General features: G+C 41.0%; 1 non-coding gene across 1 annotated transcript; it reads right to left on the reverse strand.

Moving 5' to 3' along the window:
* Positions 1 to 8469: 8469 nt before the first annotated feature.
* On the reverse strand, positions 8470 to 8594 carry LOC145516017 (U6atac minor spliceosomal RNA). Its single transcript, XR_014061200.1, has one exon. It is a non-coding gene; the product is annotated as a U6atac minor spliceosomal RNA (small nuclear RNA).
* Positions 8595 to 10760: the final 2166 nt, after the last annotated feature.

Consider the following 10760-nt stretch of genomic DNA (forward strand, 5'->3'; position numbering starts at 1 on the left):
CCCCAATATTCACTGCAGCACTATTTACAATAGCCAAAACTTGGAAACAACTTAAATGTACGTCGATGGAGGAATGGATAAAGAAGACATGGTATATATACACAATGGAATGTTAGTCAGCTGTAAGAATGAACAAAATTGTGCCATTTGCAGAGACATGGATGGACCTAGAGATTGTCATACAAAGTGAAGTAAGTCAGAAAGAGAGAAACAAATATTGTATAATATTGCTTCTATGTAGAATCTAGAAAAATGGTAGAGATGAACTAATTGGCAAAGCAGAAATAGAGTCACAGGTGTAGAGAACAAACTTATGGTTACCCAGGGGGGTGAAAATTGGTGGATTGGGACTGACATACGTACACTACTATGTATAAAATAAATAACTAATGAGATTGTACTGTTTAGCATAGGAAACCCTACTCAGTAATCTGTGGTGACATAAATAGGAAGGAAATCTAAAAACGAGGGTATGTATGTATGTATATGTATCACTGATTCACTCTGCTGTACAACAGAAACCAACACAACATTGTAAAGGAACTATACTCCAATAAAAATTAATAAATTTTTTTAAAGTTCTGAAGACTGATAGTAGTGATGGTTGTACATCAATGTGGGTGTACTTAATGCTACAGAACTGTATACTTAAAAATGGCTAAACTGGTAAATTTTATGTTATGTACAAGATGTTTTGCTACTAAAAAATCTTTTTAAGGGAAAAAAAAGAAATTCAGTAACTGAAAAGTAATCTTCCCTTCCCTTTCCTCTAGGAATACAGTTATGATCAGAATTCAGATGACAGCAGAAGATGTGCTAGTTGTGACAGGTTAGCTTATGCTTGGTAAGAAGCACTCCCCACATTTCTCACTCATGCTACGCTTCCATCCTGGGTTCCCGGGGGCCTCTGCTCATCCTAATTCGGAGACTCCAGCTGACACAGCAGCACATGCCAGAGTGAAAAGATGTCCAAAGGACCTTATTTCATGTGTGTGAGCATATTCAAGATGATTCTCCTTTAAAAATTAGAATTTAGGGACTTGCCTGGTGGGCCACTGGTTAAGTTCCCTGGTCAGGGAACTAAGATCTCACATGCTGCAGAGCAACTAAGGCTAGGCGTCACAACTACTGAGCCTGCACACTCCAGAGCCCACACACCACAAATAAGAGTCTGGGCCCCACAGCAACCAAAGATCCAGCATGCCACAAAAAAGATCTCAAGTGCCGCAACTAAGATCCAATGCAGCGAAATAAATAAATAAAAAAATACATACATTTTAGAAATTAGAAGTTTTAAAAAGATGAATTTTCAAATCAGCGCAGGAATCACTGATTGTCCATTGACTGGTTACAAGGCAAGTGGACACACTGGGGGAAGGGCACAGAGCCAGAACTTTTTCTGACATCATTCACCACAATAAATATTAGGTAAAATAAAGATTTGAAGTTAAATAGAAAGCAGACAAAGCACCAGAAGAAAACAAAGAGTAATTTTGATGGGGCATGCTCGTAGGACAGAAACAAAAGAGAATAATGGAAGATATGAACAGATTTGAATATACTAAAAATTCAAATGTTCATATATGATGAAATATACAATATGTGATAAAAGATACCATAATCAACATTAAAAGACACGTGATTGACCAGGAGACAATATTTGAGACACATACAAGAGAGTGATGATATTCAAAATATACAAAGAGTTTCTAGGAATAAATTTAAAAGGACCGATTTTTTCTTTTTTTTAATAACAAAGGATGTGAAAGTGTTAGCGGCTAAGTCATGTCCAGCTCTTTGCGACCCCATGGACTGTAGCCCACCAGGCTCCTCTGTCTATGGGATTCTCCAGGCAAGAATACCGGAGTAGGTTGCCATGCCCTCCTCCAGGAGATCTTCCAGACTCAGGGATCGAACTGGGGTCTCCTGCATGAACCACCATGGAAGCCCCTGACAAAGGATAGGAAGAAGCAATTCTTAGAAAAAGAAATTGAAATGACTAGTATGCCAAAAATATATGTTAAAAATACCCTTTCTTGATCCTTTCTTTTTCCTGTCTAATATAGATTATTTGAAACAAAAATGGTTTTCTCACAGCGTCCACTTTGTCTCCACTCTTAAACTCATTGCGATCAATCTCCACCTCTCTGGTGAATGTCCCAGTGGAGTCTGTTCAGCTCCCTGGAAGGACTGGGTGTATTCAGGAAACAGGAAGCACCATTAGATTGGAACCAGAGGCTTGGCAGGACTCAGGGAGGAGAGGAGTCAGGCACAGAGATGGGAGATGAGACTAGAGGAGTGTTTCGGGACCCTACTGTAGGGCTAGGTCACGTGTGTTTATTCTTTTAGAGGAAGCTGGCTCTGGCCACTGCTGTGGATAACAGACTCAAAGGGCCCAAACTGGCAGAAAGATCCCTGGGAAAGCTGCTGTCATTGTCCCAGAGGAAATAACAAGGAACAGAAATAAGGTGTTGGCAAATAGAGAAAAAACAGGATTCTGAAGCTACAGACTTAATGGATGGATGGAGAGTGTAGGTGGGGACCAAGAAAGAGCCGAGGACAAGCCCCTAGGAGTGCTTCAGAGCAGCGTAGCCAAGTCCCATAGAGAGAGACTCCAGACGTGAGGGCACTTTTAAAAGACACTTATTCATTCACAAGCCCCTCCTATTAACCTCTAGATTGTGTTTAGGTTTTGAAGAAAGACCAAGAAAAGGAAGCATTCATCACTAAGTAGTATGGTTTTTCCAAGGGTCTGTCTGCTACAATAAATGAAAATCTAGATGCATTCAAAATGTTATTTGGGAAGATATCCAACCAAAAAAAAAAATCTAAATTATCTGATGCCCTATAAAATAAGTCATTAAATATTTTATAGGATCCCTCTTCCTTCAAACATGATCTTTATAAACCAGCCGTCGACTCCACTCCCACCCTCTGTAGGAAGCAGTTGATCAGAGATCACGGCGTGTCTTTTCTGTAGCCTGAGTCCGGTTAATTGTGGATTTGATTCAAATGATAGCAGTGTTGGCAGAATGAGTCCGTCTTCACTGCGTTGATTCCCCTCCCTCCACCCCCATACCAGCTGGGAGCCCTCCTGAAAGAACAATAGATTTATAATACGAGCAAAACAAAGGAGTTGGGAATGAACAGCTCTTGGAAATAAGTAGGTCAAGACACAATCAATTTCCAAATCTAAAATTATGTTTGAAAAATGTACCTTTAATACCAAAGTCGGCTTCGGCCCTGTGGGGCAAAGCATGTAAAGTTTAAAGTTCCTGAGTGGCTGCTTTATCAGGTAGCCTGAAGTTTACCCTGGAGGTTAAGCAATAAAATGGAAACAAAAATAATTTAACAGTTTTGCAGTTAGTTTAACCCAGCCACGGCTTCTTAAATGGCATTCACCTTCCTGGAGCTTGCCACACTCATAAAGCTACAAGATGCATTTCAAAGCTATGAATTTGCTAAATAGAACTTCATTTCCTCTTCTTATTAGAGGTAATTAAATTTATTAGACGTCAGTAAAAGCCTTGTAAACAGAAAATATGAATGCTTATAAAAGTCTGCCCTCTCTTTGCAGCCTAATAATTAAGATGCAACGAGAAAGCAGCTAATAACAGCTCATAATTTATGAAGTGTCATTCACCCCCGAAACTGAGACATATTGTGGAGGAATTACAGGCTGAAATGAAAATAATACCCACTGAAACACATTATTTATTAAATACATAACCACTCAGAGAAATAAACACATCACACACAGAACTTGATATTTCTGATGGAAACAGTATATACATCATCTCCTGCTTTGGATATATTACCCATCAAGTCAAATCCTTAAATCAAAGTCACCACTTGTTTAAATGCAAACGGCCCGTGGCAGCCCAGCAAGCCCCAAATTTCCACTAGACATTCACCTTGATGTCAGTTTTCAAAGACTGAGTCACTGTGAAGGTTTTTCATTATGATTGTTTTTAACATTCTCAAAAGAAAAGAAATCCCTCAGCAAGCATTAGAGAGAGAGAGAAAAACGGGAGAGAAGACAAGGAAAAGATTCTAAATAGAAGAGCAGGACTCATAAATTAACAAAAACATTTCCCACCCTCCAGCACAGATGAACTCAGAAGCAACTGCGAAATCAATGCCCCCACCCCAGTGATGCTATCTCACTCCAAATGGAATCTCTTTTTATTGCAGTTTAATAATGTACTTTACATCTTTATCAACAGTTCAGCTCTGTACTTTGAGCTCTTTAGAGTAAATGGTGATAGAAATTTTAGACGCCACATTTCATCAATGCAAAGGATCCTTGGTTATGCACTATACTGTTATTTTATGTATTGTTATAAAAGAAAAAAATAAAATGCTGCTAATTAAACTATGACATGCCATCATTGTAAGATACATCCTGATCTCAGAGATGCTAAAACTGGGGGGTGGGGGGGAGGCATTTTAGAATTCACTCAATATAATCCATAAAACTAGATGAGGTAAAGATTAACATCAATCTTAAAACTGTTATCTTGGTTACAGTAGGTGAATTATAGCTCAATAAAGCTGTTATTTTTAGATGTTACTTTGGACTCAATGCTGAAAATACTAATACTCAATTGTGTAGAAGGTAGCCAAGAAAGGCCTCATTTTGAAGGTGACAGTCGAAGTAGGACCTAAAGAATATGAAGGAGCTGTGTGGGTACCTGGATGAAGGGGGTTCCAAGAGAGCCAAAAGCGAATGCAAAGGCCTTAGGGTGGGTGAGGACTTGGTGTATGGAAGCCAGAGTGAATGATGCAGAGAGAGATAACCAGGGCTGGAAGTGGGAGTAGAGAGGTTCACAGGAGATGAGCTCAATACGGTGACAGCGAAAATAAAAGTTTCAGACTTAAATAGACATTTCTCCAAAGAAGACATACAGAAGGACAAAAAAAAAAAAACCTTGAAAAGTTGTTTAATATCACTAATTATTAGAGAAATGCAAATCAAAACTACAATGAGGTATTGTCTCACACCAGTCAGAATGGCCATCATCAAAAAATCTATAAACAATAAATGCTGAGAGGGTGTGGAGGAAAAGGAACCCTTCTACATTGTAGGAGATTGTAACAACCACTATGGAGAACAGCATGGAGGTTTCTCTAAAAAAATGAAAATAGAACCACCATATGATCCTGCAATCCCACACCTGGGCATATATCCAGAGGAAATCACAACTAGAAAAGAAGACTCAGGTACCTCAGTGTTCATTGTAGCATTATTTACAACAGCCAAGACAGGGAAGCAACCTAAATGTCCATCAACAGAGGAATGGATAAGGAGGATGTGGTATATGTATACAATGGAACGTTACTCAGCCATATAGAAGAAGAAAATAATGCTATTTGCAGCAACATAGATAGACCTAGAGATTGTCATACTGAATGAAGTAAATCAAATACAGAAAGACAAATAAATATGATATCATTTATATGTGGAATCTTTAAAAAGGGTATAAATGAACTTAGTCACAAAACAGAAGTAAAGTCACAGACACAGAAAACAAACTAATGGTTACCAGGGGACAAGGCGGAAGGAGGGATAAGCTGGAAGATTGGGATTGACATAGACACACTCAGTTCAGTTCAGTCGCTCAGTCATGTCTGACTCTTTCCGACCCCATGAACCGCAGCACGCCAGGCCTCCCTGTCCATCACCAGCTCCCTGAGTCCACCCAAACCCATGTCCATTGAGTCGGTGATGCCATCCAACCATCTCATCCTCTGTCGTCCCCTTCTCCTCCTGCCCTCAATCTTTCCCAGCATCAGGGTCTTTTCAAATGAATCAGCTCTTTGCATCAGGTGGCCAGAGTATTGGAGTTTCAGCTTCAAAATTAGTCCTACCAATGAATACCCAGGACTGATCTCCTTTAGGATGGACTGGTTGGATCTCCTTGCAGTCCAAGGGACTCTCAAGAGTCTTCTCCAACACCACAGTTCAAAAGCATCAATTCTTCAGCGCTCAGCTTTCTTTATAGTCCAACTCTCACATCCATACATGACCACTGGAAAAACAATAGCCTTGACTAGACGGACCTTTGTTGACAAAGTGATGTCTCTGCTTTTTAATATGCTGTCTAGGTTGGTCATAACTTTCCTTCCAAGGAGTAAGCGTCTTTTAATTTCATGGCTGTAATCACCATCTGCAGTGATTTTGGAGCCCAGAAAAATAAAGTCAGCCACTGTTTGCCCATCTATTTGCCATGAAGTGATGGGACCAGATGCCATGATCTTAGTTTTCTGAACGTTGAGCTTTAAGATATACAAAATAGATAACTAATAAGAACCTACTATATAGCACAGGGAGCTTTACTCAAAACTCTATAATGGACTGTATGGGAAAAAATCTAAAATAAGAGTGTATATATGTATATGTATAACTGATTCACTTTGCTGTACACCTAAAAATAACATAACATTGTGAATCAACTAGACTCAAATAAATTTTTTTTTTAAGTTTCCTCCAGGTGAAAAAAATTTCCTCCAGTTTTCTATGAAGCTGAACAAAAAAAATTTAGGACTATTAAGAATATTCTTCAAAAAAAATTTTGGGGGTAGGTTAAGCAGTTCAGTGGTAAAGAATCTTCCTGCCAATGCAGGAGATTCAGGAGATGTGTGTTCAGTCTCTGTGTTGGGAAGATCCCCTGCAGGAGGAAATGGCAACCCACTCCAGTGTTCTTGCCTGGAAAAGCCCATGGACAGAGGAGCCTGGTGGGCTACAATCCATAGAGTCGCAAAGAGTGGGACATGACTGAGCGGATGAGCGTGTACTTATCAATTTCACACCTAAACTCTACCTTGGTAGCTTCTCGAATTGTTGAAGAATCAAGTGATCTTAGCAATCCTGCCATCTTTGCGGGTGGTCCCATCCAAAGCAGTTGCCAACTCTGTTCGGGGGGACATGATCGTTAGACCACCCCCAGGCTATGAAGTGCATGGACTGCTTTCAAACTGTGGGATCCTCCAGGAGGTGCCTCCGTTTTTTCATCAAGGCTCAGCAGTTGCTCTGTTCTACAATAACACTCCTGGAAATGTGCCCCTCTTCCCTACTTACTCCCCGGCACCGAAGAGCAAATTCTCTTCCTCAAAAAGCTAGGTTTCTCTTTTTTGAGAAGTTACTCTGTTTTGCCCTATGCTAAGAGCTTTGTGTACTCTCTCTTTTTAACCCTCAAACCATCCTATGTCACAGATGTTGTTAGTAGTCCCATTTGACAGGAGGGAAGCTGGGGCACAGAGAGGTTAAGCAACTTACCCGGTGGTCACACAGCTGTTTGTGAGTGTGTGTGTGTGTGTGTGTGTGTGTGGTGGTGGTGGTGGTGGTGGAGGTCTGTTGGGACTGGAACTTGGGCATGATTTCCTCCAAAGTCCAGGGATCGAACCGCTCCACTATAATACACTGCTCTCATGAGGCAGTGGCTGAAAGTAACTCTGGTTCCTGACTTTACCAGATCTGGTACCTTCTAGGTTTAGTGGAGCCAGTAATTTGGATGGAATTGAGAATAGTGTCAAGCTCAAGCTGGGAAAGAGAGATTAAGTGCTTAGGCTCTGGAGCCAGATTCCCAGGGTTCAAATCCTGTCTCTGCCAGCTCCTGGCTGTGTGATCTGGGGCAAGTTATTTAGCCTCTCTGTGCCTAAATTTCCTCATGTGAAAAAAATGTTAAACAGTAGTAACTATCAGGTGGGGTTGCTGTGAATGTTTTATTGAGACAGTGATGTGAAGTACTTACAGCACAGGCCCAGATGGTAGTTATTGTTTCTGTCCATAGGTTTCAGAGGACACTTAGGAACACAGTCTAGCCCAGTGTATCCCAAATATGTTTGGTTAAAAGATCATTTTGGATTATTGGATGTGCCTGTGACCTTGTCTGAAGAAGTCTCAGGCAATCAACGAATGGGGAGAGGGGTCTCCTTCCAGCAGGATTCATGAAGACACGCCAGCAATGCCCAAGGGAAGCTCGGTCCCCAGGGATGAGTGTAGTTCTAAGATACAAGCATGAGCGAGCTTTGAGTTTCAAGAGTACAGTCACATCTTATGTGCAAGGAATCATCTACAGTGACAATTACTCTTGAGAGTCCCCTAGGGAGGTGGTATGCTGGAAATGGGAACACTGACTTTTATTTTGTTCAGCCTGACTAGATTTTTTTTAATTTTTTAAATTGGAATGTGATTGCTTTACAATATTGTGTTAGTTTCTGCTGTACAATGTGAGTCAGCCAGCCATATGGATACATATATCCCTCCCTCTTGAGCTTCTCTCCCACCCGCCTACCCCCTCCCCTCTAGGTCATCACAGAGCACCTGGCTGAGCTCACTGTGCTATACCACACCTTCCAACTAGCTATCTATTTTACATCTGATAGTATAAATATGTGGCAATGCTGCTCTCTCAATTCATAACCCTCACTACTTCCCCCCAACTGTGTCCACAAGTCCATTCTCTACAAAAGCAGTGGTTAGATGCCACGAAGCAGGTGGCAATGCCTTAACCACGTGGGTGTTGTCAGGCCCAAGGGCCTCTTCCATTCTTGTCAAGGGAGTGCTAACCTTCTCCCCTCTTATATATTTCCTGACCATTTTCTTTTTTAACTTTTTATTTGGGAATAATTATAGATTCTCAAGAAGTTGCCCCAAAACATACAGGGAGGTCCTCTGTGCCCTCCAGCCCGTTTCCCAGGATTGTAACATCTTAGATAACTGTAATACAATATCAAATTGTCCTATAATATCAAAACCAGGAAACTGATAGTGCTGCAGCCCACAGAGCTGATTCAGATTTCAACAGTTGCGTGTGCATGTATAAACAGTAAGCACGATTTTTTCCTATGTGTAGATTCATACAATCCCCGCCACCAGCATCGAGATACAGAACACTTCCATCACTACAAGTCTGCCTGTACTCTGCTCCTTGATAGCTACTTCCCATCCTTGACCTCTGGCAACCACCAATCTGCCCTCCAGTTCTATACTTTTGATAGATCAAGGTTATTTAAGAAGTGAAATCATTTGCTTGCATACATGTATAGCATATAGTCATTTGAGATTAAATTTTTTGGTTGTTATTGTTTTTCAGCATAATTCTCTGGAGATTCATTCAAGTTGATGTATCAATAGGTTATTCCTTTTTTATTGCTTAGAAGTATTCCATGATATGGATACACCCAAATTATATCCTTTGTAGTTTGTTTACAATTTGGGCTATTATGAATAAAGCTGTGGACAGTCATGTACATTTTTAGGAGTAGAGGCTTTATTTTTCAGGGATAAATGATTGAGTATGATTGCTGGCTCCTATGGTTAATTTCCTGTTTCATTTTATAAGAAATTGAGCAACTTATTTTTGGAGTGGCTGTACCATTGCACATTCCCACCAGCCATTTTTGATGCTCCAGCTTCTTACATCCTTCCCAGCAAGTGGTGTTATAAAATTATAACTCCACTTATAAAATTATACCCGTTCCTATAAGTGTGTACTCGTTCCTATAAATGTGCATTTCCCTGATGGCTAATGATATCGACCATCTTTTCATGAGCTTATTTGCCACCGGTAAGTTCTCTCTGGTCAAATGTTTAGGCAGCTTTGCCTGCCTGTTGCTGGAATAGATTGTGTTTTTTCAGTTAAGCTCCAGGTGAAGTAACTGACTGTGTTAAGAAGCCATGTGGTACCTTCCCCAAAGAGAAAACAAGATTCTTGTCCCCCATCTCATACTCCAGGCTGGGCACTTGCTGACTACCATTTGGGGATGGAATCATTATGTTGTTTTTCCCTTTGTTTTGTGTCTGTTTGCTGTGCCTGGAGAATTGAATTCTTGAGTAAATGTTTATGATATGACACTGCTGTTATTTGTAGAGTAGCCTAATGATCCCAGCTCAGTGGGATCTGAAATTAGTCTTGCCAACTCAAGTCCAGTGCCCCAGTCCATGTCCACTGAGCTCTTCCAGCCTTCCCTCAGTCTCCATTGGCCAAGGCAGGTGTCTTTTGTGATCTTGCTCTCAGAACTGCACTGGCCCTGGATGCCTATACTGAATGCTACACAACTTGGCTGGGCCTTGACTTCACATGGAAGGTTTGTCTGCTCCTTCCTGGGGGTGCCTCCTCTGTTCCCTTTAATCTTAGGCAGAATCAAGGCCCCATATAGTCCCTGCTGCCATATCCCAACCACCTTCTCAGATGCTTGGCTATCATATCAGTGCCTCCTTGATCAAATGCCTCTTTGGGACACAGACTTTGTTGATCAAATTCTCCCCAGCTCCACCCATTCTCAGCTTTATCCTATTGCCTACTGCTAAGTCCCACCATGTTCAAGGCCACTCACCTAGGTGCAGAGCCAGAACCATGGGAGAACTCAGGACGTGGTGCAAACTTAGGTGTGGCTGGAACAAGGTGAGGAGTAAGTTTGGGGAGATGAAGTTGGAGAGAGAAGTTGGGGGTAAATTTCAAATAGCCTTGTGAGCTGTGGTCAGAAAAATCTTAGGGGAAGGGGGTCTGGGGGCTTGGGGGTGGATTTTAAAGCAGGGGAGGATGATGATAGATTTTTTGCTCTAGCAAACAGCCAGTCAACACACATTTATTGAGTATCTATTATGTGTCAGATAAAAGTTAGCTGGATTGGATAGCTAATAAATATTAAATGCTTTGGGAGAGATGAAGTGTGATTCTGAGTATTATGGAGCCTAATAAAATGGAAGTAAAGATTGGATCCTGTGAGCTCTGCCTTCTGGTATTTCATAGTCC

This window comes from Giraffa tippelskirchi, chromosome 7 (genome assembly GCF_054371585.1).
Source record: "Giraffa tippelskirchi isolate mGirTip1 chromosome 7, T2T-mGirTip1v1.2.pri, whole genome shotgun sequence".
NCBI lineage: Eukaryota > Metazoa > Chordata > Mammalia > Artiodactyla > Giraffidae > Giraffa > Giraffa tippelskirchi.